Source organism: Danio rerio, chromosome 6 (assembly GCF_052040795.2).
Source record: "Danio rerio strain M-AB ecotype USA chromosome 6, GRCz13ab, whole genome shotgun sequence".
NCBI lineage: Eukaryota > Metazoa > Chordata > Actinopteri > Cypriniformes > Danionidae > Danio > Danio rerio.
Genome location: NC_141026.1, coordinates 6414782 through 6432882, shown reverse-complemented (window position 1 = coordinate 6432882; position 18101 = coordinate 6414782). Strand labels below are relative to the sequence as shown.

At 38.1% G+C, this 18101-nt stretch overlaps 2 long non-coding RNA genes across 10 annotated transcripts in view; both read left to right on the top strand.

The window, feature by feature from the left end:
* The window catches only part of LOC141386167 (uncharacterized), a 180337-nt gene that overhangs the window by 75686 nt on the left and 86550 nt on the right, over nt 1-18101 (top strand). The gene's annotated exons all lie outside the window — the stretch shown is intronic.
* On the top strand, nt 11096-13073 carry LOC147843330 (uncharacterized). The gene is made up of 4 exons (XR_015493036.1): nt 11096-11224; nt 11903-11960; nt 12074-12138; nt 12255-13073. It is a non-coding gene; the product is annotated as an uncharacterized LOC147843330 (long non-coding RNA).

The window sequence follows — 18101 nt, the reverse complement described above, 5'->3', positions numbered from 1 at the left end:
AGCAGTAGCTTTTATACAAAGCGACTTACTAAAGAGACATCCATTAATTCAGCAAGAATAAGCAATACACACAAGAGGATCTGCATGCATCAATGATTTAGGCAGGAATGGCACTACAAGCAAGCTGCAATAGTCAACAGGCCCATGTGTATGCAGATATGATGATGTGGTTACACTGTTTTATACAGTCAACTTACCTAGTGCTTGCATAAAAGGGCAATGCTGCTCTGCCAGAATCTGCATGCACCGCATCTTTAAGCAGGAATGGCACTTTATCAGGGTTTCTGCAGGGTCTTAAAGTCTTCAAATTTCTTAAATCTCAAAATCCAAATTTTAGGCCTTAAAAAGTCTTAAATTTATTGAAATATTGTGTTGTTGGTCTTAAATCTTTTTTTTTAAACATGTCTTAATTTTCCTTTGTTCGTGTACTGCAATCAAATCTGGCCAAAACCCATACAATCACCAACAATCACATCAGTAAAACTTTAAACTTTTTATTTAAAAGGTAATTTTTAACTCTATTTATCATAATGGTTTAATTATCTTCCTTACATTAGCATTTGTTTAAATGGTCTCCACTTCTGAGGACACCGACCTGGACAGATTGTTTTATTTAGTTTATTATAGTTTTTTTAAAACTTTTGTTCATTTTGTTCATTTTTTAAAAGATTTGTTCATTTTTATTTTATTTTATGTTGTGTATGGAGACAAGTAGAGCTTGCTTGTTTTTACACAATATTTAAAATATTTAGCTAAGAAAAAAAATCTAATATATATATATATATATATATATATATATATATATATATATATATATATATATATATATATATATATATATATATAAATATTAATATTACTGTATTGTTGTGTTATTAAATTTATTAAATTTGTATATTTTTATACACAAATAAAAATCTTTTCCATCTGGGCCATTTAAAAAAAGGTTTAAAATTTAATTTATAATGGTCTTAAAAAGTCTTAAAGTCTTAAATTTAACTTTGTGAAACTTGTCTCACAGCTTGGCACTGGCAGGTCTTCCTTGCCTTCGGAAAGCACGCGCAGTCATGAATAATTAAGCAGCATGCTCTAATTGGATCTTAACAGTCCATTGAAAAGGGTCCATTGTTGATGGAACTTAATGCTAATAAAACCAATACTAAAAGATCACACAATGATCAAAAATGATGAAATCAGTCATCTTGCACCTCCTCTATTCTTAGACAGACCTTGAAAACGGATGCATCACGCTCCAAACACCTTCTCATCAAATGATCAAATAGTCAACTTTCATGTGGCAGCACATCACGTTCATCAGATCTGGTGTTTGGTGTTTTAGTACAGTCTCAGGAATGCAAATGAGACTTGTCCCCAGATAACGGCTTGTATAGCGGGCACACCTTCTCTCCCACACATCACAGAGTGAGCTGCAAAGCACGGAGCTTTCATTTATTAATTATGCAAGGTGGGCTCCGCATTTGTCAACGCCACCATCAATTACTCCCTGCAAATGATGCCGACGGATGAGGCGACGGCAAAATCAAGGTGCCGGAGTCCTTCGCTGAGGATCATGGGAGGTGACAGGCAGCTCTGCTTTACACTGGCGCGACTTGAAACAGTTGCCAAAGGCGATATGTTCCTCATCACTCCGGTCTTGTCCACATTGGTGGAGGTGTCGGGCGAGCAGGTTGAATCGGGCATGTTTTGCTTGCCGAGCGGTGATTGAGACGATGAGAGTTGGCTTCCGGTGCTCGAATCACTTTGCATAGCCTTAAGTACATTTCGGCTTTGTTCACGACCTGTTGACTTGAAGATCTTGATTAATGAAGACTTCTGTTGGATTCAGCTTCGCATTCTGGGCTTTGTCAGCTCTGTTCATTACACATACTGTAGGTTCCAGCGCATAATGTAATAACAGCTTGATAGAAACCAGGCCATAGTGAGGTAAACATTGTTGTCATGACATGGTGCTTTGTAAAGTAACATAGTTTGTTTATTTTCTGGCTAATGTAACTGTTTTTAAATGGCTTTAAATGGTGTCATTAATCCTCTTGGGTTGAAAAATGCAGATATTAAGTCATGGAAACTTTCATATTTGATCATATTTCTAGAACAAACACATTTGAAAAACCGTGAAGGGTCTATTTTTATTTGTATATATTTATAATAAGGCTTTAAGAGGGCAAATTCTTTAACAGGATAGCGCTCCTTCTCATACTTCAGCCTACACATCAAAGTTCCTGCGAGAAAAGAAGGTGCTTCAGGATTGGCCAGCCTAGTCACCAGTCATGAACACTATTGAGCTTGTCTTGGACAAGATGAAGGAGGAGGCATTGAAAATGAATTCAAAGAATCTTAATGAACTCTTGGAGTCCTGAAAGATCTCTCCTTTGCCATTCCAGATGACTTAATAAGTGATTTGAGTCATTGCAGAGATGTATGGATGCAGACCTCCAAGCTCAAGGAAGTCAGACGCAATATTAATTCTTTTTCTACTGCACCATGACTTTATATTCTATACTGCACATTATTTCTGTTAAAGGTGCAGTAGGTGATTGTCTTCACAAACATTTTTTGTTGTGCTGGTTGAAAGTCTAATCACAGTCTAATTCACAGTCCAATAGTAATGATTACAGTAAACGATCTGAATGTGTTTATTTGTATTTTTATATTCTGGGTAAAGCATAAAACTAAAAAATGTTTATCCAATTAAATAGAGTCGGACCGTCATCTCCCTTAATTCCGATAGGCAGGTCAGACTGTCTGTCAGCAAATGTAGATTCTGACTTCTGCGCATCTGTTCACGCAGATCCGCCATTAGCGCATGCCCGTCTGCATCACAAACGCATGCGCTTCCGAGCGAGCTGCAGGCCGCTCGCAGATGCCGAGTCGGAGCCGAAGGCGCCGAAGGACGCCCGAGCTCGGGCCGATTACTGTACTGTGTTATACAGGCGCTGGTATAATTCACTCTTAAAGCGGCCGCGCGGTCACGAGACGGACCGGGAGAAATCAAAAGCTGAATTGAAACTTTTAAAAACCTGAATCAATATTAGAGTTACTTTAGCACGCTGGAGGAAGGACGACACCATGGCTGAAGTATTACTCTTAGGTAATGTTCTCTTTTGAAACTATTTTATGTTAGATTGTGTTTTGTTATGAATGACTTATATGCACAGACGTGTTGTTCAGCCACTGAAATCTCCCGGTGAAAGATTGATGTGATTATTTTCAGTTTTATAAGGTTCTTTGACAGCATCTATAATGTAGATTTATATTTAGTTTACCAACAAAACACCAGTATATAGCGCTATTCCGCCTAACCTGCTTTATTGAGCTGAAGTTGCTTTTATATTCACATTGGGTCATTTTTGAACAATGATAGCCTTCCTATACTGTTTACCATGCTACTCTGAATATTCACTCTGAAATAGCATGTGGCAAAGTATTTCATGTAATTCCTGCACTGCGCTGGCACTAACTAACTGGCGAATGACATAAACTAGTGGGTTGTCTGTCGGCTGTTGTGACGCGGTGCGCGCGCTCGCGATTTCAGGGGGTGTGGCTTTGAATTACTGTCCCTCCCCGCCGTTCAAAGATAATATGCTAAGCGGTTAGCATTTTGGCAGATCACCTACTGCACCTTTAAGTCACAAGACTTTTGTATAAGCAAAGTCAGACTTTACTGTCCTAATTAAATAATTAATAATCAACGCATGATCATGTTTCATTTGATCTTAAAATAAGCGTAATCTAGAGGCCGTAATCTAGAGGCCCTTCTGATACCAAATGATCAACTAGAAGTCAAGTTAGTATTTGCTGTTCTTAAAACTTGATGAGGTGACAGGACTTTTGTCAGGTAGTGTACAAGAGAGACATACCTGCATAAAGTTTGTAATGTGACCTTTCAAGTGAGCCAACTCTTTTTTTGAAAACAAATGTTGGTAATCCGTATTGAACGCAATGCAGAATTCCCCCGGAAGAACCCGTAAAAATACTGTTCGGAACCCCTTTTACTACTGTAACCATCACGTTTCTTAATGAAATAGGTTTTTGTGCATCAGTGCTTGTCTGTATGGTATAAAACAGTCCTGTAAGTACAGTTTTTAGTCACGTATATATACATTCATATGCATTCCATGTTGTGTTGTTGTTGTTTCCACAGTCAAAGTCTCGGTGAATGTTATGTTTATGGATGGGGTTAGAGGTTGACCTTCATACTTATGAATGATTCAGAGCTTATAAATTCAGTGATTCGCAACATACACTTTTATGCAATATTACCATTCAAAATGTGTTGCATTCCATAGGGGAGAATTTTTTTGTTTTTTTATTACAAATTAATTTTATTTTTATTATTATTATTTATTATTATTATTATTATTATTATTTTTTTTTTTTGATAAATAGGTTTGGGGAGAGAATAATGAATACAAGAATGATGAAATGAATCCATTAATTTTTGCATTATGGATGTGCAGCCAACAAATCTGCAGCAACTGCATGATGCTATCATGTTAATATGGACCAAAATCTCTAAGGAATATTTCCAGCACCTTGTTGAATCTATAACACGAAGGAATAGGTCAGCTTTAAAGGCAAAAAGAGGTACTAGTAATATATACCTAATAAAGTGGCTCTTGAGTGTATATTCCATCACCAAGGCTGCATTTACACTGCAGATCTTGATGGTCAATTCTGATTTTGTAACTGTATCCAATTTTTTTGATGACCTTCTTACATCATCTTTTAAAAGCGACTTGTATCCGATCGTCTGCATTTACACAGCACACTGCAAAGGCGCAATGACCAGGATAAAAAAAAAGAGTGGGCGCTGACTAACAGCTGATAATTAAAGAGATCTCTTTTCTCTATTCCTCTATGTAATCTGTTTGCAGCTTTTGACAAGCTGTTTTACTATAGTTTATGACAGAAAGGTTCTCATTTGTCCATTTTCTTTTGATATATAAGCTTTTTTAAACCTTTAGGCATCTTAATGTGATGTCCATGGTGTGGTTCATGCACGTGATGTATGCACTAGCTTTATATTAGTTTGTATTGGTTACGTGGCGGATATTGCGCGCTCTCGCTCTCGTGAACATGCTTAAATACCAGTGCTATATGACAATATAAAAGCTGTTTAAGTCCTCGTGTATGAGATTTAAGGTTTGGGACTCTGCTGAAGTCTGTTCTGAAAAGAAAGCGTCAGACTTGACGTCATTCACTACAGTTTTTAGGTCACACTTTACAATAAGGTTCATTAGGTAATGTTAATTAATGCATTTACTAACATGAACAAACAATGAACAATACATTTACTACTGTATTTGTTCATGTTAGTTAATGAAAATACAGTCGTTCATTGTTAGTTCGTTTTAACTCATGGTGCATTAACTAATGTTAACAAGCATGGACTTGGATGTTCATAATGCATTAGTAAATGTTCAAATATGATAAATAAATGCTGTACAAGTGTTGTTCATGATTAGTTCATGTTAGTAAATGCATTAACTAATGAACCTTATTATAAAGTGTTACCAGTTTTTAATGACGTGCGACTCGCATCGACAGGTAAAAATCCGATCTACCTGCTTAAACTGCAGACACGAGAACACAGATCCGATTCATATCGGATGAATTTCCACAAATGAACAAGGCCTGAATCTTATTTGACTAAATCGTAATCCATGTGATTTGTTCCTGCTTACAAGTACATAGGCCATATCTGATCTGTGCCACTGGGGAGAAAAAAAAAATCTGAATTAAGTCTTTTGAACAGTGCAGGGTAAATGCGGCCCAAAACTGATTGAGGTCATGTCCATGTATTGTGAGAAAGGACGATATATTGATTATTGTCACATGCTTAACATTGATTGATTGATTGATTGTCACACCTGTTGCAGTGCCCTAGTTTGGACACTTAAGGGCACTAGTTTGTTTTGTAGTTTCACTTCCTTTCCCATAATCCTTTGTATCACTGATCGTGTTATGTTACAGCTGTTTCGTGTTTGTTAATTTAGTCCTGACTTTACAAACCCTCTTGTTCTCTGTTTTAGTCGCCTTAGGATTTTGTTGGTTTCTCACATCTGGTATATTTGTCTGGTTATCTAGTTTATCTGGATTATTCTTGGATTCCCGTTTGTGTTCGTTTTTGTTAGCACTTGTTAGCACTCCTATCCTGTCCTTGTATTTACCCGTTTTTGGATTTTTGCCAGTTCTTTCATCTGGTCATCTAGTTTTTGTATCTTGCTTATAGTTCTGTGCAAGAATTGGAAACCTTTGTCTTTTGGAAATCTGTCTTTTTGAATACCTTTGTCTTTTTGTTAATAAATTGCTGCACTTGGATTTTTGCGTTTTGTGTGATTCTCCCCCACACGTGACATTGATTGATTGATTTGATTGATTGATTGATTGATAGATTGATTGATTGATTGATTGATTGATTGATTGATTGATTGATTGATTGATTGATTGATTGATTGATTGATTGATTGATTGATTGATTGGTTGACAAATAAACCGTGCACTAAAAAGTAGCAGTGTAAAAGATAAAATGTGGATTTCAACCATGATTTTCATTTAAAGCTCCTTTTAATTCCATAATACGACACATTTCCTTATAAAACTGGATATTAAATGTGACAAATATAGGGCGAGAATTTTATTAACCATTGGGCATTTGATTAGATGTGATTTGAAGAGAGTAGCGGATGTCAGCCTCTAAAGGAAAGTCATTTTAAAGGCCCCGCGCGCTGTTTTGATGAAAAACCACAGAGACATGCAGTAGCCTTCATATGAAATGACTTGAGTATGGGGTACAGTCCACAGACATGTTTTGAGAAAGTAAGTAAAGTCCATTTTAATTTCTGTTAACCGTTAATTCACACAGAGAAAAGGATTTTACATATGTGCGTCTTTCCTGAATAATTAAGTGTGCCACGAAGAGGAGGGGAATTAGACAGCAGTGCTTAGGGAGAAACAATGATGGAGGCTAACAAGGTCAAGACCTAATCATGCTAATAAGACATGAAAGAATCTGTTTAACACACAGCCCAGACAGCCTCTAATTTCTGGCTTCTTTCCTTAAAGATGCCGCAAATGTCTTAAAAATGTCATCCTTGCCACCTCATTAGTGCTTTGGCCATGCAGGCTGGATTCCTACATTACGTCCGAACGCTCTGGGTGCGATGGAGCTTTTGCTGATTATTTATGCGTGACAACTGGAAATGTGAAGGCGTGCACACACTTGCTCGCGCAGAAAGATGGAGAGAGAAAGAGAGAGGAAGGGAGAAGGACAGGAAAAGAAGCTGCAAGGAGAACACACTGTTTCTTTAGATGGGCATGTCAGCATCGGGCTGTGGAACTATAACTCAAACTTACTGATTATTCAGAGGATGTTGCTCAGCAGTGTCCAAGGACGGAGTCCTGCCGGGTGCCTCAGGAAAGAGCAGGAGGAGTGAGGCGGTGACTTAATGAAGGAATCAAAGGCCTCTATTACTTTAGGCCTCTCCAAAGAGTGAATACTGGGGGAAACTGGGCCACGCTGATCACAATAAGCACCTCTGCCTAACGTATGCTAGTCACTTCTATCGGCTTCTATAGATGAATTGCCGGGTTTTAAATATTCAGAATGCTCGCACAGCTTGGTTGCAGAAAAAAAGCGGGAGCACTACCATTTACAGCGAGGGAGTGACATCCGATGCGGTACAGAGTTTATTGTTGTATTAGAGATAAGTTATATTGATTACATATTTTACACTTTAAAAATTTTGTAATTTTATGTTTTGGGGTGCCAGAAAAAAACGTAAAATAATGGCCATGAAATTACAGAAATTTACCAAAAAAAAAAAAAAGAAATTAAATTACAGAAATTTCCTTAAATAAAATTTATTTCTGTAATTTAATATCTGTTATTTTACAGTTAATTTCTGTAACTCAACGGCCGTTATTTTACGTTATACTTTGGGAACATCTTAATGTGAGCACTTTTTAATGGTCAAATACATGCAAATTTGTGTCAACACGGTGTTTAGTGATTATTCATATAAATCCTCATTTGTGTTGTAAACGAATGAGTTGAAAATCAAAATACAAGTGAAAGAGAACCCATACATCAGAACTGCACTACTCTTAAAGTGACAGCGTGCAATATATTCCTGCTGCTGACTGTTTATATCGGTGGTCACCTAACTTGTTCCTGGAGGGCTGGTGTCCAGCAGATTTTAGCTCCAATCCTAATCAAACACACCTGAACAAGCTAATCGAGGTCTTACTAGGTATATTTGACACATCCAGGCAGGAGTGTTGAAGCAAGTTGGAGTTAAACCCTGCAGGGACACCGACCCTCCAGGACCGAGATTGGTGACCCCTGGTTTATGTCATTAATCAAACAACAAAAGGACAAAATCCCTCACTGCTCTTGACTGAAGGACTTTTGTAGCTAAAGTCTTTTTTTCTTACAGTTAAGATGCTTAAAGCACAGTTTGTTTCATGTTTTTTTTCTATAGTATTTATTTCCCTTTTCTTATTTATACAGATGAAGTCAGAATTATTAGCCCTCCTGAATTATGAGCCCTCTGTTTCCCCCCAAGTTTTGTTTAATGGAAAGACTTTTTTTTTTAACCCAATTCTAAACACAATAGTTTTAGTAACTCTAATAACTCATTTCATTTACATTTGCTATGATGACTGTACGTAATATTTGACAAGATATTTTTTCAAGATACTAGTATTCAGATTAAAGTGTGATTCCAAGGCTTAATTACAGTAATTATGCAAGTCATTGTATAACAGTAGTTTCTTCTGCAGACAATCAAAAATATATATTGAATAAATATTCAATATATATTGAATATATAGAATAAATATATATATTTTTTTAATTTATTTATAAAATTAAATAATTTATTTATTTAAAAAAATAAATAAATTAAATATATATATATATATATATATATATATATATATATATATATATATATATATATATATATATATATATAGTAAATAATGTGAAAAATTCCTTGATCTGTTAAACATCGTTTGGGAAATATTTATTATTAATCGTTTTATTTATTATTAATTGATTAATAGTAATCGTTTTGAATAAACGTGATTACAATCATGACCAAATAATTGTGATTATAATTTTTCCTTCTTAATTCAAAATCCCTTTGTTACTTTTGAAAAAATTAATTTACAAGATTTGATTCACTCCGTAATCCAAAATCCCACTGGATTACTTTTGAAAAACTGAGCCCAGTTTTTTGCAAATCATCCAATCGCTGAAAACATCATGATCCTGAAGAAAATAAATTGTGGACAGTATCTGGCCATTCAAGCAAACCGTCTGTAATGAAGAAGGTTATCTATTGAGAAACCAGCTTTCTTTAGAGATTTAAAAAGTTGTAAAGGTCAGAGCTTTTATGAAATTTTGACACCGAACACTGTTCTTGTAGAGCTTATGCACTTGGAAATGTTTCTTTGCCTTGGCTCAAGGATTAAACAGCGCTTTATTCCACACATCCTTGATAATACATCCTGTAGTCATATATTCAGACAATAAGCAGACAAGTAAAGGACAGGATCTTAAGGATAAGGCTGAATCAAAAACATCAGGAAACAAGTTTCATGTGTGTTTGTTCAATTGGTTACATGCTTTCATAAGAAAAAAGAGATCTTTTCAATGGAGAATGAAAGACTGCGGTTGGAGAGTCTCGATGGTGATGTTTTTACTTCTACTGTATATATTGAATATTATAACCATTTATGCTAAAGGACTTTGTTAGACATGGCATAGTCAACGTTCACAATGCTCTACAGCTTTGAGTACTATAGTGCAGGTTGTTGAATACTGTATAATGCAATATGAAGGACACATTTATTGAACACATTTATTAAAGCTGAAGTGGGAGATCTGAGGAAGGATGAAGCACAAATCGACTTGGTTTTAGGCGCCCAAGGATCATTGATGCATGAGGGCAACAAAGACTTTAGCTAGTCAGGATATAACAGAACAGAATGTCTACTGTACAATGGCAAACGTCTCTCAAAAGTGTCTATATGATTATGGTAGGAATGTGTCACTTAGCACTTTTCGGCTTGTAAAGCAATGTGGAAGCAGACAAATCAGATTGCTAACGTCCCTCCATCTTGTTCACTTAGATGTACATCATTGATTACATCACACAAGTGTCCAACTGGTGGAATATCTGAATGGGTTTAAATCATAGGTCTCAATCTCGATTCCTGGAGGGCCGCAGCTCTGCACAGTTTTGCTTCAGTCCTAATCAAACACAGCCGATCCAATTATTCAAGGTGTTCAAGACTACAGGAGCAGGGGTGTCCAAACTCGGTCCTGGAGGGCCAGTGTCCTACATATTTTAGTTTCAACCCCAATCAAACACACCTGAACCAGCTAATCAAGCTGTTTTTAGGTATACTAGAAACTTCCAGTCAGGTTTGTTAAAGCAAGTTGGAGCTAAACTATGCAGGACTCTGGCCCTCCAGGACTGAGTTTGGACATCCCTGTACTACAGACTATTTAGTAGGTGTGAATTGGAGGTGGATGAAGCTAAACTACTAGCCGTGACCCTCCAGGAATTGAGTTTGAGACCATTGGTTTAAATGGAATGCCCTAAGTCAGGGGTGTCAAACTTAGTTCCTTGAGGGCCGTAGCTGTCACGGTTTATGGATATGTGTGTTCCTCCTGTATGTTATGTATCATACCTTGTGTGTTGTCATGTGTGAGGGTGTGTGTTTGTTTACCTTTTGTGTTGACAGCGTGCTAGGATCAGCTGATGTCATCAGCTGACTTATCATCCTCCAGCTGAACCTTATTTGGCTGGCTACACTCAAAAAAATGAATTATGGCTGTAGTTGGTCCAAAGAATGTAACTATGTTTAAATTAAACAATTCGCTTATGTTTGTGTATTAAAAATAAAAGTGTTGTGTTGGAAAAAATTAGAAAAAGTAAGTTTTCACATTTAAACAGCTCGCTTAATTAACATGAATGAAAGGGAGTTGTGTTGCTTCTGCAGTACTGCATTTTGGTCAATAGGTGGAGTAATATCTGCATATGCGCAGTTTAAAAACAACACAGGAAGTAAGAAGATTCAAACCACAACGATCACTCTCAGCTCGGCGCCATATTATGGGAATCAAAAGATGAAGATTACAGTACAAATTGAGAACGTGCACAAAGCTTTTCCCAATGTGGACACACAGGTGAGATTTTTTTTTACTTTTTATGTATTTATACTGAGGCTGTGACAACATTTGAATCATAAATGTACTCCCTTGTAATACTATGTTGTGTTTGTGTATAGTATTGCTATGAAATTGCCATGTTCCCTGTGTCTTTTCCACATTATAGACAGATAAATGTATAGTTTGTTTTGCATTCCTGTGAAATTTTATACTTGGTATATATTAACTCCCCCAAACTAAAGTTGCAAATGTTGGTAGTAAGGAATAGTCATGTTAGAATAGTCTAAGCTTTTCACTCATCATAGCACACGTGCTGCTGATAATGTGACAATAAAAGTGATTTGATTTTTTATTTGATTTGATAGTCTTTATTTTAAATGAGTGTCAAGCAGTTTGTCGAGTTTGAATGCCAGTTTTGATAACTTACATAAAATTTATTAAAATGTGGTGTTGGCACATTGTTATTTATTATCTAATTGTATTATTCAAGCCTGTTAACTTAAAAAAAAAATCAGCAAAAAAGCATATGTGACACTTAAGTAGTATAACATCTAGCATGATGACATATTTAATGTAAGCTTATTTGTTTGGTCACCTAACACGTTTAATTTTTTAAGTTTAGTAGTTTGCTATTTATATTATTATATTTTAATATTACAAATCTTTGCTCACTCACATCTATTTTCTCCCTCACAGGTTTACAGCTCAACCTCTATAGTCCCATATCTGGCTGAGGAGACTGTGGATCATCCAGGTACTATGCCTTTAGATGCCTATACACATTAAAATGATGTACAGTAAAAATTACTAGTAATTTTAACTACTAATTACTTAGTAAATTACTAATTGTCATTTCATGTCATTTAGAACATCACCAGTGGAAAAAAAGGTGTGAATGCATCCTCAAAGCCCTCAAAGTGAGGGAGTACATGGTAAGCTATTTTATTTTATTTTTTTAAAAACATTTTGTATTTTCCTCTTAAACCAATTCCTCCTTTCACCTTTGATCTGTTGGTAAATGTTTTATTTTTTTACCTGACATTTTTAGGATGCTGGACATGATGAAGCACAAACCTTGATGTGCAACACCACCTTATGAATCTACAGTAGTTACATTAACATTTCGCAGACTCTTTTGTCTAAAGTGACTTACAATTGAGGACACATTCAGCAAATCAACAAGAAGAGGCAATACACCCAAGATGTGCTAATTATACAAAACAATTTAAGAATTAAGAATGCTTCTACATGTGGTTTGTCAAGCCCACACACCTATGTGAAGCAGACTTCATGCACAATGTTTTGTTTTTTGTTTTTTAGATATAGGGAGTGGTTGTAAGAAAGTGTCTGGTGCAAATGTGCAGAAATGGTGCAAGTGTCAGATAGATGAATGTGTGTAGCTATTGCATGATCTGTGATGGTTGGTCTAATTTATGGTGTAGTGCTGATCGTGTTACTTTGCTTTAAAATGTTAATCTTTCTTTGAACAACTGAAGTGTTCTCTGCTTTTTCAGTGTAAAGAAGGTACAGTATAGTTTACAAAAGAAGACTTAATTTTTCTAAGTATATTTTTGATAAATCATTTGAAGGCAGAATATTATTTTTGAATGTTTTTTGTAATATATGAAAAGTATTATTTTGATAGGTGTATTTTATGATGTTTTTGTAAGCATATTTTTAAAATCATTTATTGTTTTCAATTTGCTGCATACTTGTATTACTATTATTTTAATAGTATTGATATTTTAACTTATTGTAATAAGTGAAGATACAGATAAAGACTTATTTGGATTTGGATCTTAATCATTTTATTGCTGGAAAATGTGTAAAACTGTAAAAATGCTATTGAATAAACTGAATGAAACAGAAACAGTTTTTTTATTTGGTTAAACATAACAATATCAATTTTACAATAATTGAACTTAAATAACTACATTGATTAAAGCTAAATTATAAATGTTACGTTGATTGAACTAAACAACATTACATTACCTTTATGTAACTAACTTAAGTTCACTAAAATTAATATTCTTTCTTAAAGGTAACTTAACTCGGTTACGTGGAACGAGTGGACAAAAAAAAGTTAATTAACGCCAACATATCATTTTTTTGAGTGTATATATTTCCTCCTGTGGTATGTTCTGGTTATCAGTCCGTTGTTTGTCCTTGGTCCTGTATGTTGTCTCCCAGTATCCTTCGCTGCCCGTTTGATGTCTTCGCCGTGGCCTGAGGCTTTCTTTTGTTTTGAACTAAAATACTTGCTTTTGGATCTTCCTTGTCTAAGTGTCATGACAGTAGCCCTGAACAGTTTAGTTTCAATCCTGCTTCAATACATTATCCTGTGTGTTTTAATTTGTTTGATCAGGTGTGTTTAGTGTTGGAACTAAACTATGCAGAGCTGCGGCCCTCCAGATGTTTGACAACTGTGTCTTAAAGCCTTGAGCACGTGGGAAGTACATTGTTGTGATGTCACAATCGCATTACATTCTGAGACATGTAGGTTCTGCAGTGGACATATGAAGCCTACTTGCTTCCTCTGTCAATATTGAGGCATCAAGGGTATGTCCATGTACATTTCCCTTATTTACTTACTACGCATTTTAAAAAGAGGACGGGTAATTCCCCTGAGGGAACAGAGAATCTCTCAAGTGCATGTCAAGAAGTGAAGTAGAATGCATTTGCCCATGATAACCCCTGTCCACTGTTGGACAAGCAAGTGGTCAAGCAAGAACTGAACCTTGGAGCGGTGGATGAAGGTCATGAAGGCATGGGGAGAGCTATGCAATTGTGTCATTTACCTGTGGAAGTTACTTTGGGGTATGACCAATGAATGTAGAAGTCCACAGGTGTTGTGTGATTCTTTAGGAAAAGCTCTGCTTGAAAACTTTGGGACTGCCCAAGTTTGACAAGCATAATATACCTAAACATCATGGCTGACTAGATAAACCCATATGCTCTGAAGAACAAGATTGAGGATCAAGAGTTGGACTCTTATTGTTTGCCTTGAACTCCATATTTCCTACCAAGAGGTAGTATACAAAAAATGTCTGTCATCATTTACTCATCCTTACCTTGTTCAGAACCTGTTTGAGTTTCTTTGTTCTGTTGAAAACAACATGATATAACATGAATAATGCTAAAGATTTAAAATACTGCATCTTCTGTCTAAAGTCTCAAAATGTAGTGTAATGCTACTTTGCAAACACTACTCGCCACCTGCTGCTCCCTGCCCGCCTCTCCCAGCTCCTACCTGCCCGCCTCTCCCTGCTCCTCCCTGCCCGCCCCTCCCTGCTCCTCCCTGCCCGCCCCTCCCAGCTCCTCCCTGTCCACCCCTCCCAGCTCCTCCCTGTCCACCCCTTCCAGCTCCTCCCTGCCCCTTTCCTGCTCATTCCTGCTCCTCCCTCCCTGCACCTCCCTGCCCACCCCTCCCTGCTCCTCCCAGTCCACTACTTCCAGCTCCTCTCGGCCCTCTTCCTGCTCATTCCTGCTCTTCCCTCCCCGCACCTCCCTGCCCACCCCTCCCAGTTCCTCCCTACCCCCCTCCATGCTCCTTCCTGCTCTTCTTTCCCTGCTCCTCCCTGTTCCTCTCTCCCTGCTCCTCCCTGCCTGTCCCCCATCCCTGCTCCTCCCTGCCCCCCTTCCTGTACCCCTCGCTCCTCCCTCTCCCTGCTCCTCCATGCCCCCCTGCTCCTCAACCATCCTGCACCCACGGTTCCTTCTCTCCCACCCTCCCAGTCCAACCTCTGCCTTTACTTCCCTGCCCCCAGCCACCCGCCCCTGCCCCTCCCTCTTTGCTCATCCCTGCCCCACAGGAGGACTGTGTATGCCACGAAGTGGGTTGATGGTGGTTCTACCTCTCAATAAGCAGGATAATTTTCTTTCACATTGGATGTCACATCAATGCCAACTCTCGTGATGATGACAGGCAATTATGATCATGATGATGAGGTGATTACTAAACACAATAATAAGCTATTCCACTCTTTTAACATACCACACAAGCATGAGTCCTATAGAGTCTACACTAGTATATTTGCATAAAGCAATCTGATTGGCTGATGTCCACTTCTGCCACAAGATACAGACCCAATGTGTCTCAACGGCCCCACAGTTCAGTTTTCCAACTCTTGAATTCACTCCATTCCAAGTAAATGAAAAATGTCAACACCCTATGTGAGTAGGTTTGTAACATCTTAGATCACAGGCGTCTGCTCTGGGTCTCCTGTACCATCACCACCTCTCATTGTGTGTGTGTGTATATATATATATATATATATATATATATATATATATATATATATATATATTAGGGATGTAACGGTATCAGAATTTCACGGTACGGTAATACCTCGGTATGAATGTCACGGTACGGTATTTATTGAATCATTTACAGGAAAAAAAAACTTTTGAAAATACTCCAAAAAAGTGCCAAAAGTGTCAATGACATACAAATTAGCCATCTATCTGTAAGCTTGAAACACTAACTTCAATTTTAATAACAAAAAATTATTAAACCATGTAAAAAAATGAAGTTTCAATTTAGTATTGTTGAAAACTCACCACATTCAACATTTAATCACTCACTCACTTAGATAGAGATGGGTTTAAAGGAAAATTATCATATAATTATAATCTGGTAAAAGCTGGTATCTCTGGGTATTTACAATGTCCCCTGCAACAGAAAAAAACCCTCTCATTTGGGACTGAGGTTTCTGGGACAAGAGAGATATGACTTGGCCCATGTTGACAGCAGTGGGTAACACTGTGCATTGTCTTTCCACCACTTGAGAAGACAAACCATGAGTGAGATAGAGATCTCTTTGCGGTACAAGTCAATGTCTGCATCAATCTGAACAGTGTGCTGTGTTTCTGCAGTCCCCATGACTGTTATTAGTCGTATTCCCCAACTTGCAGGCACGTGCACACATAGGGCTCAACCTGTGCAGTGCACATGCCCTTTTTAGTCTTGGATAGAAAATGCCCTTCCAAAACGATCAAAAGTGCCCCCGCGACGCGACACAACCTCCGTCCAATCCAGCCCTTCAGTAGGCGCGCGACAACACCTCTCTTGAATATGCGCGCTCAACCCCCCCTCGGCGCTTTACAATACGCGCGCCACAACACAGCTGATCAGAACGCGCGCCACAACACAGCTGATCAGAACGCGTGCGACAGCACCGCTATTCAGCACGCGCGCGGCGACAACACCCGCTTTAGGTTCAATCATTTCCATCTTTTTTTCATCTCCGCTACTAGCAGCACACTCCATTTCCGCATTACTGGATCTGTAGCGACAACAGACCGCAAAGGATTATGGCCACGCCTGGGCTGATGGGAAATGAAGTTTCAGCTACGTCCCGTTCGCTTCATTCGCCTGAGCAAATTTTCTCAGAAGACCTATAGTTTTACCGAGTCATGCGACTTCGGTAATATCGAAAAAAATTAATATTGCGGTATGACGGTATTTACAATACCGTTACATCCCTAATATATATATATATATATATATATATATATATATATATATATATATATATATATAAACTGATAAGATATATGTATATTTCAATTAGGCTTGATTAATTGTGTAGCCCTCATTTTAATCTTTCATGTGTTTCAGTTTACTGAATTATTAGCATAATCAACTCACGGATCCCCATTTGGGAAACCCTGTCAATCAAAAGCCAGGTAGGTACATGGCAAAATTAACCTCATATTCCCAGGCCTCTATTGTATGTCTAATTGCAGCATTTAAACAGAGGACTCGTTTAAATTACACTATGTTAATAATTTATTGACGTCTTTAGCAGTGATGAAACGTGTCCTTTGTGTTTGTCCTCGTCCCGCAAATTCAGATGGAGACTTTAATAGCACGATTCCGTTATAATATTCTGCCTATAAACCCTGACTGTGCTTTCGGAAGGCCTGTTTAATTAATGTGTGATTGTTTCTCCTTGTCCTGGCAATGACACCGGTCTCAGAGCTGTGCGATAGCATCATTCGCCAACCACTCAAGAGGGGGGAAAAACCCCAAAGTTTGTCTTTCCTCTGCTCACGTGAAGTCCCACCCTTCATCCGGGAGTAGTACAGCAGGCCAGGGAGACAAATGAAGAGAACGTGCTATGCTAAATGGGTTCAAGAGACTGCCACTGTCACCCATTACAAGGTCACAAATGCATTTAAATGCTCCGGAGACGAGAGGGAGGGAGAGAAAGAAAGACTGAGACAGAGAGAGAGAGGCAAAATTGATTGAACAGTTCCAATGTCCCGCTCTCCTCATTAGATTCATTTCTCAGCCGCCCGAGGTTAATCACCACACACACTCACCTCACGCTGTTGTTCCAGTTACATCATAATTAGTGCGGTGGGGAAAGCAATCTACGGCTTATGAAGCGATTGCCCCCTCCGTTTCCTCCCTAGCCGACATCAGCCTGCACATGCACGCACACACACGCGCACGCATTCCCAATCACTATCGTGCAACCTCTCCCTTGAGCTCGCTGCATTTTGGGGATTGATTTCATTTCTTAATGACAGCTCTGGTAATGACCCTACGTGCCAGAGCTGCTGGTGTCAGCTTCCAGACGGTGTCTCCGGAATTGAAGAGGAGGACACATAGGAGCGAGGGTGGAGGGGACTAGGAGGACAGGGTAGGGAAAAGACCTCTGCAGCCTTTGCCTTTCTCTTTCTATGCAAGCAAGGACAGCCAGGTGGAAATTAATAACCCTGCATTGTGGGCTAATTGTGCAGATTTTCCAGCTAGCAAAGTTCATGTGGCTCAAATCCGGCCCACACCAGACACTTACATCCGGCCCACATACCGGATGGAATGATGGCACTTGGCGGTCTGCTCCTGTTTGCCAGATCTGGCCACAATTAAGTCATTGCAATATCA